This window comes from Poecilia reticulata, chromosome 2 (assembly GCF_904066995.2).
Source record: "Poecilia reticulata chromosome 2, P_reticulata-male-v2, whole genome shotgun sequence".
NCBI classification, from domain to species: domain Eukaryota; kingdom Metazoa; phylum Chordata; class Actinopteri; order Cyprinodontiformes; family Poeciliidae; genus Poecilia; species Poecilia reticulata.
In genome coordinates this window covers 45,454,836-45,474,878 of record NC_088831.1, presented here as the reverse complement: position 1 = coordinate 45,474,878, position 20,043 = coordinate 45,454,836, and the positions used below count along the sequence as shown (strand labels likewise).

The 20,043-nt window shown below is 51.5% G+C and overlaps 1 protein-coding gene across 7 annotated transcripts in view; it reads left to right on the top strand.

The window, feature by feature from the left end:
- Positions 1-2,674: 2,674 nt before the first annotated feature.
- Positions 2,675-20,043, top strand: part of LOC103460713 (uncharacterized) — a 91,220-nt gene continuing 73,851 nt past the window's right edge. For 3 of the 7 annotated variants that reach the window (XM_081604769.1, XM_081604767.1, XM_081604768.1), the window contains exon 1: positions 2,676-3,241. The gene's annotated coding sequence lies outside the window, so the exon portion shown is untranslated. Of the gene's footprint in view, positions 3,242-7,512; positions 7,604-20,043 lie in introns of all 7 variants that reach the window. The other 4 variants (XM_081604766.1, XM_081604764.1, XM_081604765.1 and 1 more) reach the window with 3 other exon arrangements.

The following is a 20,043-nucleotide window of genomic DNA, read 5'->3' as shown; positions in this document are numbered from 1 at the left end:
GGTGACGCTGCTAGAGATGGACCAATATGATAAGTTTTAATTATCGGCCGATTGATGCCGATATACCGTGGAGAGCTGTGCAATGTAAGCAAAGTCCATTTTTCTCAACATGCTACTGACCAGCTAAGCTTAGCAATGTTTTTGTACAGAATGAAGTTCGTTACTGGAGGTTAGCATGCTACTGATAGCACGTTAGCTAAATGTTACTGACGGCATGTTAGCTAAATGCTACTGACAACATGTCAGCTAAATGCTACTGATAGCATGTTAGCTAAATGCTACTGACAGCATGTTAGCTAAATGTTACTGACGGCATGTTAGCTAAATGCTACTGACAACATGTCAGCTAAATGCTACTGATAGCATGTTAGCTAAATGCTACTGACAGCATGTTAGCTAAATGCTACTGACAGCATGTTAGCTAAATGCTACTGATAGCATGTTAGTTAAATGCTACTGACAGCATGTTAGCTAAATGCTACTGACAGCATGTTAGCTAAATGCTACTGACAGCATGTTAGCTAAATGCTACTGATAGCATGTTAGTTAAATGCTACTGACAGCATGTTAGCTAAATGCTACTGACAGCATGTTAGCTAAATGCTACTGACAGCATGTTAGCTAAATGCTACTGATAGCATGTTAGTTAAATGCTACTGACAGCATGTTAGTTAAATGCTACTGACAGCATGTTAGCTAAATGCTACTGACGGCATGTTAGCTAAATGCTACTGACAGCATGTTAGCTAAATGCTACTGACAGCATGTTAGCTAATGACATGCAACAATCACACACAAACTGTTTAGGCTCTTTTAGCTTTGAATCTGACAAGCCTCTTTTAAATTTCTTCAGAAATGTTCCAGTTATTTGTATTAAAGTATCAGGGGGTCCAGAGTGGGTCCAGAGTGGGTCCAGAGTGGCTCCTGGAGGCTCCTGCATGTTTCAGTCTCTACCTGGTTTAACACACCTGCATCACATGAGGCTCATTAGAGGCCAGAGAGGAACGTTGACCTGCTGAGGAGGATGGAGCTGCCAGCAGGGAGAGACTGAAACATGCAGGAGCCACTTTGGATCATCATCATCATCATCATCATCATCATCATCATCATCATCATCATCATCATCATCATCTTCTTCTTCTTCTTCGCCCCTGATCTAAGTAATGATCTAAGCGTTTCATGGCTGGGTCACGTGTCGTCTTCTTCTTCCAGAAATCTAAAGATGGCCGCCCTCATGTTTCTGCTCTGAGCTCCAGTCGGGCTTTAATGTTTCATAAACTCGGCCGTCTTTGGACAGGAAGGAGAATAGTTTTAAACATTTAATTTAGTAAATCTGTTTTTTATGATTTAGGATAAATCTTGTCATGTTGAGTAATTTAGTAAAGAACTAAATGATCTGAATCTTTTAGATTAAATCTGTTTAGTGGTTTTTCTTGTCGAGCTGCTGGATGTTTTCTGTCTTTAGCAGCTAAACTTTGAGTTATTTCATCATTTTCAGAGGATTTTCTCCTTTCGACGCTTCGCTTCCTGTTTTGGATCTGATGATGTGTCCTGGTGGGATTCTTCCCGTCTCTATGGGAGACCCGCTATTTTTACCAGAACTCAGTCAGAACCTCACAGGAACTCCAGCAGTCACTAACCAGCTCAGGCTACATGAAGGTGGATGGACTTTGACTAGGCCAGTCCAGAACCTGGATTCTGTTGGTTCTGCTGGTTCTAGGTTCTTCCAGGCTGATATTCCTGGTACCAGTCAACAAAAATAAGACAGAAATGAATAAAAATGATCAAAATCTGTTCATATGCTAAAAGTTCAGGATTTTACACAAATTAACGGTTTTATCAACGCAGTGGCATCATTAGTATTCACACTTCTGCTTAAAATAACCTGGAATATAAAAGCTGCAGATTGTTTTGAATACATTAATGAGATATTTTCACCACGTGAATCTGGCTAAATATGTGTTTACAGTAAAATCAGGGTGAACATGGCCACGTTTGAGCTAAAACAGATTAAAACCAGGTTGAGATTCAGCATTAAATCAGAATATTAGACTAAAACCTGCAGGATTAATCTGAGGCTGAACGAGTTTCTGGTTTGGTCGCGTTTCGGTCCAGATGTTTTCCTCCGGTTATGTAACCTCGTTACGGGATGAATCCAGCATACAGAGATTTTTTTTTTTTTGAGACATTTTAAGCTGCAGCTGCTGCTAATCTGGTGATCCGGTCCCGCAATCTGAGGCGGCGGCGGGATTAACCTGCTCTGTTCGGGCCGGTTGGACGGTGTGTGTGTGTGTGTGTGTGTGTGTGTGTGTGTGTGTGTGTGTGTGTGTGTGTGTGTGTGTGTGTGTGTGTGTGTGTGTGTGTTGGCTGCAGAGCATCAAGGCCTAATCTAGGTCACCGCACGCGCCCGGAGGCTTCCACGCATCAACACGCATCACGATGTTTACATGGAGTCACGTGACCATCATGTAAAGTAACGTCGGTCTGAAATGTCCCAGTTTCCACGAGGCTCCGATGTGATGATGTTTGTTATTTCCTTTCGTTTCGCCTGGATGTTTTTTCCGTCTGATAATTAAATTAAATCATGTTTTAACCAGGCTGCCTGTGATTTACCCCGTAAAAACAGCAGCTTCTATAAATACCCCCCCCCCCCCCCCCGTGTCTGTTTTCCCACTCCCACTTCCTCTGTGCAGCTCTTCTCCCTGCAGTGAACCAGAACCAGAACCGACCCGGTTCGGTGCTGCAGAATGAGCGCCGCTCAGTGACAACATGCTGGATTCTTAGTAACAAATTTCTATTTTTTTAGTTAATTTGGTGAAACATCAGCTGATGCGGTCGAAGCAGTGAAGGATCAGATGTTGGTGTCAGGCTGACCTATCGCAGCGCAGCGCGCCGCGCCGCGCCGCGCCGCCGGCCAGCCAGCCCTCCCCCACCCGGACACATGCTCAGCCTCTCCGGGCAGGCAGGGCGCAGCGAGGCGCAGCGGACTGGAAGCATGGCGGCGCGGCGGGAGGAGGCTGCGGGAGAGGCGTAGAGGCGGAGGGGAGGGAGGGAGAGAGCCGCCGCTGCTGCTGCTGCTGCTGCTGCTGCTGCTGAGGAGGAGGAGGCAGCACATCCTGCCGTCCGACCCGATCAGTTCAGGTTCGGATCCCTGAACGGCTGCAGCCGGATGAGGCGGGATGCCTCCAGAAACCTCCCAGCCTGCTGACTCCGCTCCAGCCGTCTCCGTGGAAACGCGCAGGTAAGGATGCCCAGATGGGCCTTTCTCTGCATGTTAGCCTTGCAGCGCTGCATCTACATGCAGCAGCAGCATGATGGATGAAGCAGCAGCTTCATGGATGCAGCAGCTGCAGCAGCTGCATCCTGCATGCAGGGAACCATCGGCAGCAACAAGTAACCGGGTTCCTCCTCCGAACCCAAAGTAGGTTAAGATGTCCCGGATGGAGCAGCTGGTGAATAATTAAAGGTTCCTGAAGCGTTTTTGGGAGGAGCAGCCCGGATGGGTCCAAAGGTTCGGCCGGGTCGGGTTGGTTCAGGTTCTTCCTGCTGAACGTTCTTCCAGGGTCCTCTGAACCCGTTCTGTTTGTTTCAGACTGTTTGCTTCCTGAATTTATCATGTCATGCATCAGATTCTGATTTATTTATGAATAAAACCATTAATGACGCTCTATAAAGCAGAGATGCTCTGGAGGAAGGCAGAACCGGGTCAGAACCAGAGCGCATGAGGGACGGATGGCTCAGGTTCTGAACTTTATTATCTGCTGATATTGATGTTGAATATCAGCAAAAGAAGTAAGTGCCGCCTGAGCAGACTTCAAAATAAGAGCCTGAATATAAACATCCAACTGCTTGATGAATTCTTAAGTCGACAACCTAAACGTCGACATTAATGTCGTCACAAAAATGCTAAATAAAAACGTATCTTTGCTTTGCTAGCGGACGTCAAAGCTGCTGAGACTAAGATGGCAGAACTGTTTAGTGTGGATGGCCTCCTCAGGTTCTGACTTGACCTCCATCGATCCAGATATCGTCGTCTGTCCTGCGGTTTCTTCCATCACCGCCAGTCCTGTTCAGTCGCTTCAACCCGACTCCGGTCCGTTTGCCTATGAAGTCCAGTTCGTCATTTTGGAGGTGTGAACGCTAATTGACCTCTGACCTCTGGTCCTCCAAATCTTGATCTGGGTTCAGTTTAAATGTACGTGTGAACGCCAAGCGGACCGGAGACCGCTCCAAAAGCAGGAAGTGGACTACAGCGCTGCATTCTGGGTAAATACAACCAAAGCTAACGTGCTAGCCTAGCGCTAGCAGCAGAAATGGAAATCCTCCAACCGCTAAAATCTGGTTTTCAGACCAAAGTTCATCTTTAAATAGATCATAAATGGAGGATTTAAGGATTTCAAATCCTGCCACTTTAAGTGCTTTTGATTAGCAGAGCATGTTGCTTCTGCTCACGTCCCGTCAGAAGCAGCCGGGGTGTACTTAGTTTATCACACTCAGCCTCTGTGAGCCTCGGCTGTTTTTCTTCCCTTCAAATGTAAGTTTAGAAACTATTTAAACGTTTCCCTCCTGTTTTACGGAGCAGAAGCTCCGCCCACTGCGTTTTAATTAAGCTCAGAAAGTCTCAGTTTTACTGGGATGGTAGGAGGCAGAGCAGCAGAATCACGTTCATTCAGCCCCTTTATTCCGATACCACTAATAAAATACACACAGCCTTCATATGGTTCACACTGGAAGAAGAACCGGGTCGACGTAAAGCTGATCTCTGATTTTTGTCAGGGATATTGCTCCGTACCCGTTTTGTTGTTTTGATTTCTATCCATATTTTATTTATGATCTTCAGTTCTGTGTCCGTTTCGATCCGTCGCTTGTTTCTGTGCTGCTTCCGTTTTCCTCGCTCAGGAAAACTGCCGAGTCAGTTAAAGGTCAAAGGTCACGGCGCTGAACCACGAAGGCTGTTTGGACACGTTGAAGGAGAAAAGCCACCAGAGGTTAGCAGAGCTGCTTCTGGGTGACGGAGGGCTGAGGCACGGCGGCGGAGGGATGATGATGTGGGCGTTTATTAGGGTTTTAGTGGAAACTGACTCTGTTTCCATGGAGACGAGGATCATCTCACTGTGAAGGAAATCTGCTGCTTCATCACTGCTGCATAACTGCTGCATCACTGCTGCATCACAGCTGCATCACAGCTGCATCACAGCTTCATCACTGCTGCATCACTGCTGCATCACAGCTGCATCACTGCTGCATCACAGCTTCATCACAGCTTCATCACAGCTTCATCACTGCTGCATCACAGCTGCATCACTGCTGCATCACTGCTGCATCACTGCTGCATCACAGCTGCATCACAGCTGCATCACAGCTGCATCACAGCTGCATCACTGCTGCATCACTGCTGCATCACAGCTGCATCACTGCTGCATCACAGCTTCATCACAGCTTCATCACAGCTTCATCACTGCTGCATCACAGCTGCATCACTGCTGCATCACAGCTTCATCACTGCTGCATCACAGCTTCATCACAGCTGCATCACAGCTGCATCACAGCTTCATCACAGCTGCATCACAGCTGCATCACTGCTGCATCACTGCTGCATCACAGCTTCATCACAGCTGCATCACAGCTGCATCACAGCTTCATCACAGCTTCATCACTGCTGCATCACAGCTGCATCACAGCTGCATCACTGCTGCATCACAGCTTCATCACAGCTTCATCACTGCTGCATCACAGCTTCATCACAGCTGCATCACAGCTGCATCACAGCTTCATCACAGCTGCATCACAGCTGCATCACTGCTGCATCACTGCTGCATCACAGCTTCATCACAGCTGCATCACAGCTTCATCACAGCTTCATCACTGCTGCATCACAGCTGCATCACAGCTGCATCACTGCTGCATCACAGCTTCATCACTGCTGCATCACAGCTTCATCACTGCTGCATCACAGCTTCATCACAGCTGCATCACAGCTGCATCACAGCTGCATCACAGCTTCATCACAGCTGCATCACAGCTGCATCACAGCTGCATCACTGCTGCATCACTGCTGCATCACTGCTGCATCACTGCTGCATCACAGCTGCATCACAGCTGCATCACAGCTGCATCACAGCTGCATCACAGCTTCATCACAGCTTCATCACAGCTGCATCACTGCTGCATCACTGCTGCATCACTGCTGCATCACAGCTGCATCACAGCTTCATCACAGCTTCATCACAGCTGCATCACTGCTGCATCACAGCTTCATCACAGCTTCATCACAGCTGCATCACAGCTGCATCACAGCTGCATCACTGCTGCATCACAGCTTCATCACTGCTGCATCACAGCTTCATCACAGCTGCATCACAGCTGCATCACAGCTTCATCACAGCTTCATCACTGCTGCATCACAGCTTCATCACTGCTGCATCACAGCTGCATCACAGCTGCATCACAGCTTCATCACAGCTGCATCACAGCTGCATCACAGCTTCATCACTGCTGCATCACAGCTTCATCACAGCTGCATCACAGCTGCATCACAGCTTCATCACAGCTGCATCACAGCTGCATCACTGCTGCATCACTGCTGCATCACAGCTTCATCACAGCTGCATCACAGCTGCATCACAGCTTCATCACAGCTTCATCACTGCTGCATCACAGCTGCATCACAGCTGCATCACTGCTGCATCACAGCTTCATCACTGCTGCATCACAGCTTCATCACTGCTGCATCACAGCTTCATCACAGCTGCATCACAGCTGCATCACAGCTGCATCACAGCTTCATCACAGCTGCATCACAGCTGCATCACTGCTGCATCACAGCTGCATCACAGCTGCATCACAGCTGCATCACAGCTTCATCACTGCTGCATCACAGCTTCATCACAGCTGCATCACAGCTGCATCACAGCTTCATCACAGCTGCATCACAGCTTCATCACTGCTGCATCACTGCTGCATCACAGCTTCATCACAGCTGCATCACAGCTGCATCACAGCTGCATCACAGCTTCATCACAGCTGCATCACAGCTGCATCACAGCTGCATCACAGCTGCATCACAGCTTCATCACAGCTTCATCACAGCTGCATCACAGCTTCATCACTGCTGCATCACTGCTGCATCACAGCTGCATCACAGCTGCATCACAGCTGCATCACTGCTCTGCGCTGCCGGATCGCCGCTGCAGCATCAGCAGCAGCTCTGAGCCAGAAATATCTCGGCTCAGGATTATTTATAGAATGAAAGAGGAAACAGATGCATAAAATCTCCATGTTTACGCCACAAATTAAAATCCTCCCAGGAACAAAAGATGAGTTTTTATTGTTTGTCTCAGTCGATTCTTAATTTATTCGTTTCTAAAATGGACCAACCTTTGACCTTTGACACGAAGCAGCAGAGAAGCTAAAATCTTCCTGCCAAGCAGCAATAATTCAGGTTGTTTAGCCAGAAAAACATGTTTTTGTTAAAAATTCTCCTGTTTTCTTCTCTTATAACGATCTGATTAGTGCGGAACGGTCCAGCAGTTCTTTGGGTCGTGGTGGTTCTGATTCTTCTGAAGGAGCCATTTTGGGTCAGATCACTGACTCCTGGCTGATGGTGAGAAAGTTCTGATTAAATCTGAACCTGCATCAAACCCAAACTGGAAATGAACCAGTTCTGCCAGAGAGAGAGAGAGAGAGAGAGAACCGGGGCGAACGATACGAGGTCCTCATGTTTCTCCACCTGGTCCTCATGTTTCTCCTGGTCCTCATGTTTCTCCACCTGGTCCTCATGTTTCTCCACCCTGGTCCTCTTGTTTCTCCACCCTGGTCCTCATGTTTCTCCTGGTCCTCATGTTTCTCCTGGTCCTCATGTTTCTCCACCCTGGTCCTCATGTTTCTCCACCCTGGTCCTCATGTTTCTCCTGGTCCTCATGTTTCTCCACCTGGTCCTCTTGTTTCTCCACCTGGTCCTCATGTTTCTCCTGGTCCTCATGTTTCTCCACCTGGTCCTCATGTTTCTCCACCCTGGTCCTCTTGTTTCTCCACCCTGGTCCTCTTGTTTCTCCACCTGGTCCTCATGTTTCTCCTGGTCCTCCTGTTTCTCCACCTGGTCCTCATGTTTCTCCACCTGGTCCTCATGTTTCTCCACCTGGTCCTCATGTTTCTCCACCTGGTCCTCATGTTTCTCCACCTGGTCCTCATGTTTCTCCACCCTGGTCCTCTTGTTTCTCCACCCTGGTCCTCTTGTTTCTCCACCTGGTCCTCATGTTTCTCCTGGTCCTCATGTTTCTCCACCTGGTCCTCATGTTTCTCCACCTGGTCCTCATGTTTCTCCACCCTGGTCCTCATGTTTCTCCACCCTGGTCCTCATGTTTCTCCACCCTGGTCCTCATGTTTCTCCTGGTCCTCATGTTTCTCCACCCTGGTCCTCATGTTTCTCCTGGTCCTCATGTTTCTCCACCCTGGTCCTCATGTTTCTCCTGGTCCTCATGTTTCTCCACCTGGTCCTCATGTTTCTCCACCTGGTCCTCATGTTTCTCCTGGTCCTCATGTTTCTCCATCCTGGTCCTCATGTTTCTCCACCTGGTCCTCATGTTTCTCCTGGTCCTCATGTTTCTCCACCTGGTCCTCATGTTTCTCCACCTGGTCCTCATGTTTCTCCACCTGGTCCTCATGTTTCTCCACCTGGTCCTCATGTTTCTCCACCCTGGTCCTCATGTTTCTCCACCCTGGTCCTCATGTTTCTCCACCCTGGTCCTCATGTTTCTCCTGGTCCTCATGTTTCTCCACCCTGGTCCTCATGTTTCTCCACCCTGGTCCTCATGTTTCTCCTGGTCCTCATGTTTCTCCACCCTGGTCCTCATGTTTCTCCTGGTCCTCATGTTTCTCCACCCTGGTCCTCATGTTTCTCCACCCTGGTCCTCATGTTTCTCCTGGTCCTCATGTTTCTCCACCCTGGTCCTCATGTTTCTCCTGGTCCTCATGTTTCTCCATCCTGGTCCTCATGTTTCTCCACCCTGGTCCTCATGTTTCTCCACCCTGGTCCTCATGTTTCTCCTGGTCCTCATGTTTCTCCTGGTCCTCATGTTTCTCCACCTGGTCCTCATGTTTCTCCTGGTCCTCATGTTTCTCCATCCTGGTCCTCATGTTTCTCCACCCTGGTCCTCATGTTTCTCCACCCTGGTCCTCATGTTTCTCCTGGTCCTCATGTTTCTCCATCCTGGTCCTCATGTTTCTCCATCCTGGTCCTCATGTTTCTCCACCCTGGTCCTCATGTTTCTCCACCCTGGTCCTCATGTTTCTCCACCCTGGTCCTCGTGTTTCTCCACCCTGGTCCTCATGTTTCTCCTGGTCCTCATGTTTCTCCACCCTGGTCCTCATGTTTCTCCTGGTCCTCATGTTTCTCCTGGTCCTCATGTTTCTCCTGGTCCTCATGTTTCTCCTGGTCCTCATGTTTCTCCTGGTCCTCATGTTTCTCCCCCTGGTCCTCATGTTTCTCCACCCTGGTCCTCATGTTTCTCCACCTGGTCCTCATGTTTCTCCTGGTCCTCATGTTTCTCCACCCTGGTCCTCATGTTTCTCCACCCTGGTCCTCGTGTTTCTCCATCCTGGTCCTCATGTTTCTCCACCCTGGTCCTCATGTTTCTCCACCCTGGTCCTCATGTTTCTCCTGGTCCTCATGTTTCTCCATCCTGGTCCTCATGTTTCTCCACCCTGGTCCTCATGTTTCTCCACCCTGGTCCTCATGTTTCTCCTGGTCCTCATGTTTCTCCACCTGGTCCTCATGTTTCTCCACCCTGGTCCTCATGTTTCTCCACCCTGGTCCTCGTGTTTCTCCATCCTGGTCCTCATGTTTCTCCTGGTCCTCATGTTTCTCCACCTGGTCCTCATGTTTCTCCACCCTGGTCCTCATGTTTCTCCACCCTGGTCCTCATGTTTCTCCACCTGGTCCTCATGTTTCTCCACCCTGGTCCTCGTGTTTCTCCATCCTGGTCCTCATGTTTCTCCACCCTGGTCCTCATGTTTCTCCACCTGGTCCTCATGTTTCTCCACCCTGGTCCTCATGTTTCTCCTGGTCCTCCTGTTTCTCCACCCTGGTCCTCCTGTTTCTCCTGGTCCTCCTGTTTCTCCACCCTGGTCCTCATGTTTCTCCTGGTCCTCATGTTTCTCCACCCTGGTCCTCTTGTTTCTCCTGGTCCTCATGTTTCTCCACCCTGGTCCTCATGTTTCTCCACCCTGGTCCTCCTGTTTCTCCTGGTCCTCCTGTTTCTCCACCCTGGTCCTCATGTTTCTCCACCCTGGTCCTCCTGTTTCTCCTGGTCCTCCTGTTTCTCCACCCTGGTCCTCCTGTTTCTCCTGGTCCTCCTGTTTCTCCACCCTGGTCCTCATGTTTCTCCTGGTCCTCATGTTTCTCCACCCTGGTCCTCATGTTTCTCCATCCTGGTCCTCCTGTTTCTCCTGGTCCTCCTGTTTCTCCTGGTCCTCATGTTTCTCCACCCTGGTCCTCCTGTTTCTCCTGGTCCTCCTGTTTCTCCTGGTCCTCCTGTTTCTCCACCCTGGTCCTCCTGTTTCTCCTGGTCCTCTTGTTTCTCCACCCTGGTCCTCATGTTTCTCCACCCTGGTCCTCCTGTTTCTCCTGGTCCTCCTGTTTCTCCTGGTCCTCCTGTTTCTCCACCCTGGTCCTCCTGTTTCTCCTGGTCCTCATGTTTCTCCACCCTGGTCCTCATGTTTCTCCACCCTGGTCCTCATGTTTCTCCACCCTGGTCCTCATGTTTCTCCACCCTGGTCCTCATGTTTCTCCACCCTGGTCCTCATGTTTCTCCACCCTGGTCCTCATGTTTCTCCACCTGGTCCTCATGTTTCTCCACCCTGGTCCTCATGTTTCTCCACCCTGGTCCTCATGTTTCTCCACCCTGGTCCTCATGTTTCTCCACCCTGGTCCTCATGTTTCTCCACCCTGGTCCTCATGTTTCTCCACCTGGTCCTCATGTTTCTCCACCCTGGTCCTCATGTTTCTCCACCCTGGTCCTCATGTTTCTCCACCCTGGTCCTCATGTTTCTCCACCCTGGTCCTCATGTTTCTCCTCCCTGGTCCTCGTGTTTCTCCTGGTCCTCGTGTTTCTCCACCCTGGTCCTCATGTTTCTCCACCCTGGTCCTCATGTTTCTCCACCTGGTCCTCATGTTTCTCCACCTGGTCCTCATGTTTCTCCTCCCTGGTCCTCGTGTTTCTCCTGGTCCTCGTGTTTCTCCATCCTGGTCCTCATGTTTCTCCACCCTGGTCCTCATGTTTCTCCACCCTGGTCCTCCTTTTTCTCCTGGTCCTCATGTTTCTCCACCTGGTCCTCATGTTTCTCCACCTGGTCCTCATGTTTCTCCTCCCTGGTCCTCGTGTTTCTCCATCCTGGTCCTCATGTTTCTCCACCCTGGTCCTCATGTTTCTCCACCCTGGTCCTCCTTTTTCTCCTGGTCCTCATGTTTCTCCACCTGGTCCTCATGTTTCTCCACCCTGGTCCTCATGTTTCTCCACCCTGGTCCTCATGTTTCTCCACCCTGGTCCTCATGTTTCTCCACCCTGATACTCCTGTTTCTCCTGGTCCTCGTGTTTCTCCATCCTGGTCCTCATGTTTCTCCACCTGGTCCTCATGTTTCTCCACCCTGGTCCTCATGTTTCTCCTGGTCCTCGTGTTTCTCCATCCTGGTCCTCATGTTTCTCCACCCTGGTCCTCATGTTTCTCCACCTGGTCCTCATGTTTCTCCACCCTGGTCCTCATGTTTCTCCACCCTGGTCCTCATGTTTCTCCACCTGGTCCTCCTGTTTCTCCACCCTGGTCCTCATGTTTCTCCACCCTGGTCCTCATGTTTCTCCTGGTCCTCCTGTTTCTCCACCCTGGTCCTCATGTTTCTTCTGGTCCTCCTGTTTCTCCACCCTGGTCCTCATGTTTCTCCACCCTGGTCCTCGTGTTTCTCCATCCTGGTCCTCATGTTTCTCCACCCTGGTCCTCATGTTTCTCCACCCTGGTCCTCATGTTTCTCCACCCTGGTCCTCATGTTTCTCCACCTGGTCCTCATGTTTCTCCACCCTGGTCCTCATGTTTCTCCCCCCTAGTCCTCCTGTTTCTCCACCCTGGTCCTCGTGTTTCTCCATCCTGGTCCTCATGTTTCTCCACCCTGGTCCTCATGTTTCTCCACCTGGTCCTCCTGTTTCTCCACCCTGGTCCTCATGTTTCTCCTGGTCCTCATGTTTCTCCTGGTCCTCCTGTTTCTCCACCCTGGTCCTCATGTTTCTTCTGGTCCTCCTGTTTCTCCACCCTGGTCCTCCTGTTTCTCCTGGTCCTCGTGTTTCTCCATCCTGGTCCTCATGTTTCTCCACCCTGGTCCTCATGTTTCTCCTGGTCCTCCTGTTTCTCCACCCTGGTCCTCATGTTTCTTCTGGTCCTCCTGTTTCTCCACCTGGTCCTCTTGTTTCTCCACCTGGTCCTCCTGTTTCTCCTGGTCCTCCTGTTTCTCCACCCTGGTCCTCATGTTTCTCCACCTGGTCCTCATGTTTCTCCACCTGGTCCTCATGTTTCTCCATCCTGGTCCTCATGTTTCTCCACCCTGGTCCTCATGTTTCTCCTGGTCCTCCTGTTTCTCCACCCTGGTCCTCCTGTTTCTCCTGGTCCTCCTGTTTCTCCACCCTGGTCCTCATGTTTCTCCTGGTCCTCATGTTTCTCCACCCTGGTCCTCTTGTTTCTCCTGGTCCTCATGTTTCTCCACCCTGGTCCTCATGTTTCTCCACCCTGGTCCTCCTGTTTCTCCTGGTCCTCCTGTTTCTCCACCCTGGTCCTCATGTTTCTCCACCCTGGTCCTCCTGTTTCTCCTGGTCCTCCTGTTTCTCCACCCTGGTCCTCCTGTTTCTCCTGGTCCTCCTGTTTCTCCACCCTGGTCCTCATGTTTCTCCTGGTCCTCATGTTTCTCCACCCTGGTCCTCATGTTTCTCCATCCTGGTCCTCCTGTTTCTCCTGGTCCTCCTGTTTCTCCTGGTCCTCATGTTTCTCCACCCTGGTCCTCCTGTTTCTCCTGGTCCTCCTGTTTCTCCCGGTCCTCTGTTTCTCCACCCTGGTCCTCCTGTTTCTCCTGGTCCTCTTGTTTCTCCACCCTGGTCCTCATGTTTCTCCACCCTGGTCCTCCTGTTTCTCCTGGTCCTCCTGTTTCTCCTGGTCCTCCTGTTTCTCCACCCTGGTCCTCCTGTTTCTCCTGGTCCTCATGTTTCTCCACCCTGGTCCTCATGTTTCTCCACCCTGGTCCTCATGTTTCTCCACCCTGGTCCTCATGTTTCTCCACCCTGGTCCTCATGTTTCTCCACCCTGGTCCTCATGTTTCTCCACCTGGTCCTCATGTTTCTCCACCCTGGTCCTCATGTTTCTCCACCCTGGTCCTCATGTTTCTCCACCCTGGTCCTCATGTTTCTCCACCCTGGTCCTCATGTTTCTCCACCTGGTCCTCATGTTTCTCCACCCTGGTCCTCATGTTTCTCCACCCTGGTCCTCATGTTTCTCCACCCTGGTCCTCATGTTTCTCCACCCTGGTCCTCATGTTTCTCCTCCCTGGTCCTCGTGTTCTCCTGGTCCTCGTGTTTCTCCACCCTGGTCCTCATGTTTCTCCACCCTGGTCCTCATGTTTCTCCACCTGGTCCTCATGTTTCTCCACCTGGTCCTCATGTTTCTCCTCCCTGGTCCTCGTGTTTCTCCTGGTCCTCGTGTTTCTCCATCCTGGTCCTCATGTTTCTCCACCCTGGTCCTCATGTTTCTCCACCCTGGTCCTCCTTTTTCTCCTGGTCCTCATGTTTCTCCACCTGGTCCTCATGTTTCTCCACCTGGTCCTCATGTTTCTCCTCCCTGGTCCTCGTGTTTCTCCATCCTGGTCCTCATGTTTCTCCACCCTGGTCCTCATGTTTCTCCACCCTGGTCCTCCTTTTTCTCCTGGTCCTCATGTTTCTCCACCTGGTCCTCATGTTTCTCCACCCTGGTCCTCATGTTTCTCCACCCTGGTCCTCATGTTTCTCCACCCTGGTCCTCATGTTTCTCCACCCTGATACTCCTGTTTCTCCTGGTCCTCGTGTTTCTCCATCCTGGTCCTCATGTTTCTCCACCTGGTCCTCATGTTTCTCCACCCTGGTCCTCATGTTTCTCCTGGTCCTCGTGTTTCTCCATCCTGGTCCTCATGTTTCTCCACCCTGGTCCTCATGTTTCTCCACCTGGTCCTCATGTTTCTCCACCCTGGTCCTCATGTTTCTCCACCCTGGTCCTCATGTTTCTCCACCTGGTCCTCCTGTTTCTCCACCCTGGTCCTCATGTTTCTCCACCCTGGTCCTCATGTTTCTCCTGGTCCTCCTGTTTCTCCACCCTGGTCCTCATGTTTCTTCTGGTCCTCCTGTTTCTCCACCCTGGTCCTCATGTTTCTCCACCCTGGTCCTCGTGTTTCTCCATCCTGGTCCTCATGTTTCTCCACCCTGGTCCTCATGTTTCTCCACCCTGGTCCTCATGTTTCTCCACCCTGGTCCTCATGTTTCTCCACCTGGTCCTCATGTTTCTCCACCCTGGTCCTCATGTTTCTCCACCCTAGTCCTCCTGTTTCTCCACCCTGGTCCTCGTGTTTCTCCATCCTGGTCCTCATGTTTCTCCACCCTGGTCCTCATGTTTCTCCACCTGGTCCTCATGTTTCTCCACCCTGGTCCTCATGTTTCTCCACCCTAGTCCTCCTGTTTCTCCACCCTGGTCCTCGTGTTTCTCCATCCTGGTCCTCATGTTTCTCCACCCTGGTCCTCATGTTTCTCCACCTGGTCCTCCTGTTTCTCCACCCTGGTCCTCATGTTTCTCCTGGTCCTCATGTTTCTCCTGGTCCTCCTGTTTCTCCACCCTGGTCCTCATGTTTCTTCTGGTCCTCCTGTTTCTCCACCCTGGTCCTCCTGTTTCTCCTGGTCCTCGTGTTTCTCCATCCTGGTCCTCATGTTTCTCCACCCTGGTCCTCATGTTTCTCCTGGTCCTCCTGTTTCTCCACCCTGGTCCTCATGTTTCTTCTGGTCCTCCTGTTTCTCCACCTGGTCCTCTTGTTTCTCCACCTGGTCCTCCTGTTTCTCCTGGTCCTCCTGTTTCTCCACCCTGGTCCTCATGTTTCTCCACCTGGTCCTCATGTTTCTCCACCTGGTCCTCATGTTTCTCCATCCTGGTCCTCATGTTTCTCCACCCTGGTCCTCATGTTTCTCCACCCTGGTCCTCATGTTTCTCCACCCTGGTCCTCATGTTTCTCCACCTGGTCCTCATGTTTCTCCTGGTCCTCATGTTTCTCCACCCTGGTCCTCATGTTTCTCCACCCTGGTCCTCATGTTTCTCCTGGTCCTCATGTTTCTCCACCTGGTCCTCTTGTTTCTCCACCTGGTCCTCATGTTTCTCCTGGTCCTCATGTTTCTCCACCTGGTCCTCATGTTTCTCCACCCTGGTCCTCTTGTTTCTCCACCCTGGTCCTCTTGTTTCTCCACCTGGTCCTCATGTTTCTCCTGGTCCTCATGTTTCTCCACCCTGGTCCTCATGTTTCTCCACCCTGGTCCTCATGTTTCTCCTGGTCCTCATGTTTCTCCACCTGGTCCTCTTGTTTCTCCACCTGGTCCTCATGTTTCTCCTGGTCCTCATGTTTCTCCACCTGGTCCTCATGTTTCTCCACCCTGGTCCTCTTGTTTCTCCACCCTGGTCCTCATGTTTCTCCACCTGGTCCTCATGTTTCTCCACCTGGTCCTCATGTTTCTCCACCTGGTCCTCATGTTTCTCCACCCTGGTCCTCTTGTTTCTCCACCCTGTCCTCTTGTTTCTCCACCTGGTCCTCTGTTTCTCCACCTCGTCCTCATGTTTCTCCTGGTCCTCATGTTTCTCCCCCTGGTCCTCATGTTTCTCCACCTGGTCCTCATGTTTCTCCACCCTGGTCCTCATGTTTCTCCACCCTGGTCCTCATGTTTCTCCACCCTGGTCCTCATGTTTCTCCTGGTCCTCATGTTTCTCCACCCTGGTCCTCATGTTTCTCCACCCTGGTCCTCCTGTTTCTCCTGGTCCTCCTGTTTCTCCACCCTGGTCCTCCTGTTTCTCCTGGTCCTCCTGTTTCTCCACCCTGGTCTCACCCTGGTCCTCATGTTTCTCCACCTGGTCCTCTGTTTTCTCCTGGTCCTCCTGTTTCTCCTGGTCCTCATGTTTCTCCACCCTGGTCCTCCTGTTTCTCCTGGTCCTCCTGTTTCTCCTGGTCCTCCTGTTTCTCCACCCTGGTCCTCCTGTTTCTCCTGGTCCTCTTGTTTCTCCACCCTGGTCCTCATGTTTCTCCACCCTGTCTCTGTTTCTCCTGGCCTCCTGTTTCTCCTGGTCCTCCTGTTTCTCCACCCTGGTCCTCCTGTTCTCCTGTCCATGTTCTCCACCCTGGTCCTCATGTTTCTCCACCCTGTCCTCACGTTTGTCCACCCTGGTCCTCATGTTTCTCCACCCTGGTCCTCATGTTTCTCCACCCTGGTCCTCATGTTTCTCCACCTGGTCCTCATGTTTCTCCACCCTGGTCTCATGTTCTCCACCCTGGTCCTCATGTTTCTCCACCCTGGTCCTCATGTTTCTCCACCCTGGTCCTCATGTTTCTCCACCTGGTCCTCATGTTTCTCCACCCTGGTCCTCATGTTTCTCCACCCTGGTCCTCATGTTTCTCCACCCTGGTCCTCATGTTTCTCCACCCTGGTCCTCATGTTTCTCCTCCCTGGTCCTCGTGTTTCTCCACCCTGGTCCTCATGTTTCTCCACCCTGGTCCTCATGTTTCTCCACCTGGTCCTCATGTTTCTCCACCTGGTCCTCATGTTTCTCCTCCCTGGTCCTCGTGTTTCTCCTGGTCCTCGTGTTTCTCCATCCTGGTCCTCATGTTTCTCCACCCTGGTCCTCATGTTTCTCCACCCTGGTCCTCCTTTTTCTCCTGGTCCTCATGTTTCTCCACCTGGTCCTCATGTTTCTCCACCTGGTCCTCATGTTTCTCCTCCCTGGTCCTCGTGTTTTCTCCATCCTGGTCCTCATGTTTCTCCACCCTGGTCCTCATGTTTCTCACCCTGGTCCTCCTTTTCTCCTGGTCCTCATGTTTCTCCACCTGGTCCTCATGTTTCTCCACCCTGGTCCTCATGTTTCTTCCACCCTGGTCCTCATGTTTCTCCCCCCTGGTCCTCATGTTTCTCCCCCCTGATACTCCTGTTTCTCCTGGTCCTCGTGTTTCTCCATCCTGGTCCTCATGTTTCTCCACCTGGTCCTCATGTTTCTCCACCCTGGTCCTCATGTTTCTCCTGGTCCTCGTGTTCTCCATCCTGGTCCTCATGTTTCTCCACCCTGTCCTCATGTTCTCCACCTGGTCCTCATGTTTCTCCACCCTGGTCCTCATGTTTCTCCACCCTGGTCCTCATGTTTCTCCACCTGGTCCTCCTGTTTCTCCACCCTGGTCCTCATGTTTCTCCACCCTGGTCCTCATGTTTCTCCTCCTGGTCCTCCTGTTTCTCCACCCTCGTCCTCATGCTTCTCCACCCTGGTCCTCATGTTCTCCTGGTCCTCTGTTCTCCACCCTGGTCCTCATGTTTCTCCTGGTCCTCATGTTTCTCCACCTGGTCCTCATGTTTCTCCACCCTGGTCCTCATGTCTCCTGTCCTCGTGTTTCTCCATCCTGGTCCTCATGTTCTCCACCCTGGTCCTCAGTTTCTCCACCTGTCCTCAGTTTCTCCACCTGGTCCTCATGTTTCTCCACCCTGGTCCTCATGTTTCTCCACCTGTCCTCCTGTTTCTCCACCCTCCCATGTCCCACCTGGTCCTCAGTTTCTCCACCCTGGTCCTCATGTTTCTCCACCCTGGTCCTCATGTTTCTCCACCCTGGTCTCGTGTTCTCCATCCTGGTCCTCATGTTCTCCACCCTGGTCCTCATGTTTCTCCACCCTGGTCCTCATGTTCTCCACCCTGGTCCTCATGTTTCTCCACCTGGTCCTCATGTTTCTCCACCCTGGTCCTCATGTTTCTCCACCCTAGTCCTCCTGTTTCTCCACCCTGGTCCTCGTGTTCTCCACCTGGTCCTCATGTTTCTCCACCCTGGTCCTCATGTTCTCCACCTGGTCCTCATGTTTCTCCACCCTGGTCCTCATGTTTCCTCCACCCTAGTCCTCCTGTTTCTCCACCCTGGTCCTCGTGTTTCCCATCCTGGTCCTCATGTTTCTCCACCCTGGTCCCATGTTCTCCACCTGTCCTCCTGTTTCTCCACCCTGGTCCTCATGTTTCCCTGGTCCTCATGTTCTCCTGGTCCTCCTGTTTCTCCACCCTGGTCCTCATGTTCTTCTGGTCCTCCTGTTCCTCCACCCTGGTCCTCCTGTTTCTCCTGGTCCCGTTTCTCCATCCTGGTCCTCATGTTTCTCACCCTGGTCCTCATGTTTTCTCCTGGTCCCCTGTTTCTCCACCCTGGTCCTCATGTTTCCTTCTGGTCCCTTTCTCCCCTGGTCCTCTTGTTTCTCCAACCTGGTCCTCCTGTTTCTCCTGGTCCTCCGTTTCTCCACCCTGGTCTCATGTTTCTCCACCTGGTCCTCATGTTCTCCACCTGGTCCTCATGTTTCTCCATCCTGGTCCTCATGTTCTCCACCCTGGCCTCATGTTTCTCCATGTCCTCATGTTCTCCACCCTGGTCCTCATGTTTCTCCACCTGGTCCTCATGTTTCTCCTGGTCCTCAGTTTCTCCACCTGGTCCTCATGTTCTCCACCCTGGTCCTCATGTTTCTCCTGGTCCTCATGTTTCTCCACCTGGTCCTCTTGTTCTCCACCTGGTCCTCATGTTCTCCTGGTCCTCATGTTTCTCCACCTGGTCCTCATGTTCTCCACCCTGGTCCTCTTGTTTCTCCACCTTGTCCTCTTGTTTCTCCACCTGGTCCTCATGTTTCTCCTGGTCCTCATGTTTCTCCACCCTGGTCCTCATGTTCTCCACCCTGGTCCTCATGTTTCTCCTGGTCCTCATGTTTCTCCACTGGTCCTCTGTTTCTCCACCTGGTCCTCATGTTTCTCCTGGTCCTCATGTTTCTCCACCTGGTCCTCATGTTTCTCCACCTGGTCCTCATGTTTCTCCACCCTGGTCCTCATGTTCTCCACCTGGTCCTCATGTTTCTCCACCTGGTCCTCATGTTTCTCCCCTGGTCCTCATTTTCTCCACCTGGTCCTCATGTTTCTCCACCCTGGTCCTCTTGTTTCCACCCTGTCCTCTGTTCTCCACCCTGGTCCTCTGTTCTCCACCTGGTCCTCATGTTTCTCCTGGTCTCATGTTTCTCCCCACCTGGTCCTCATTTTCTCCACCTGGTCCTCATGTTTCTCCCCTGGTCCTCATGTTTCTCCACCCTGGTCCATGTTCTCCACCCTGGTCCTCATGTTTCTCCTGTCCTCATGTCTCCACCCTGGTCCTCATGTTTCTCCACCTGGTCCTCATGTTTCTCCACCTGGTCCTCATGTTCTCCACCTGGTCCTCATGTTTCTCCACCCTGGTCCTCATGTTTCTCCACCTGGTCCTCATGTTTCTCCACCTGTCCTCATGTTTTCTCCTGGTCCTCATGTTTCTCCTGTCCTCATTTTCTCCACCTGGTCCTCATGTTTCTCACCTGGTCTCATGTTTCTCCACCTGGTCCTCATGTTTCTCCACCCTGGTCCTCATGTTTCTCCACCCTGGTCCTCATGTTTCTCCACCTGGTCCTCATGTTTCCACCTGGTCCTCATGTTTCTCCACCTGGTCCTCATGTTTCTCCTGGCCTCATGTTTCTCCATCCTGCGTCCTCATGTTTCTCCACCTGTCCTCATTCTCCTGGTCCTCATGTTTCTCCACCTGGTCCTCATGTTTCTCCACCCTGTCCTCATGTTTCCACTGGTCCTCATGTTTCTCCACCCTGGTCCTCATGTTTCTCCTGGTCCTCATGTTCTCCTGTCCTCATGTTTTCCACACCTGGTCCTCATGTTCTCCACCTGTCCTCATGTTTCTCCACCCTGGTCCTCATGTTTCTC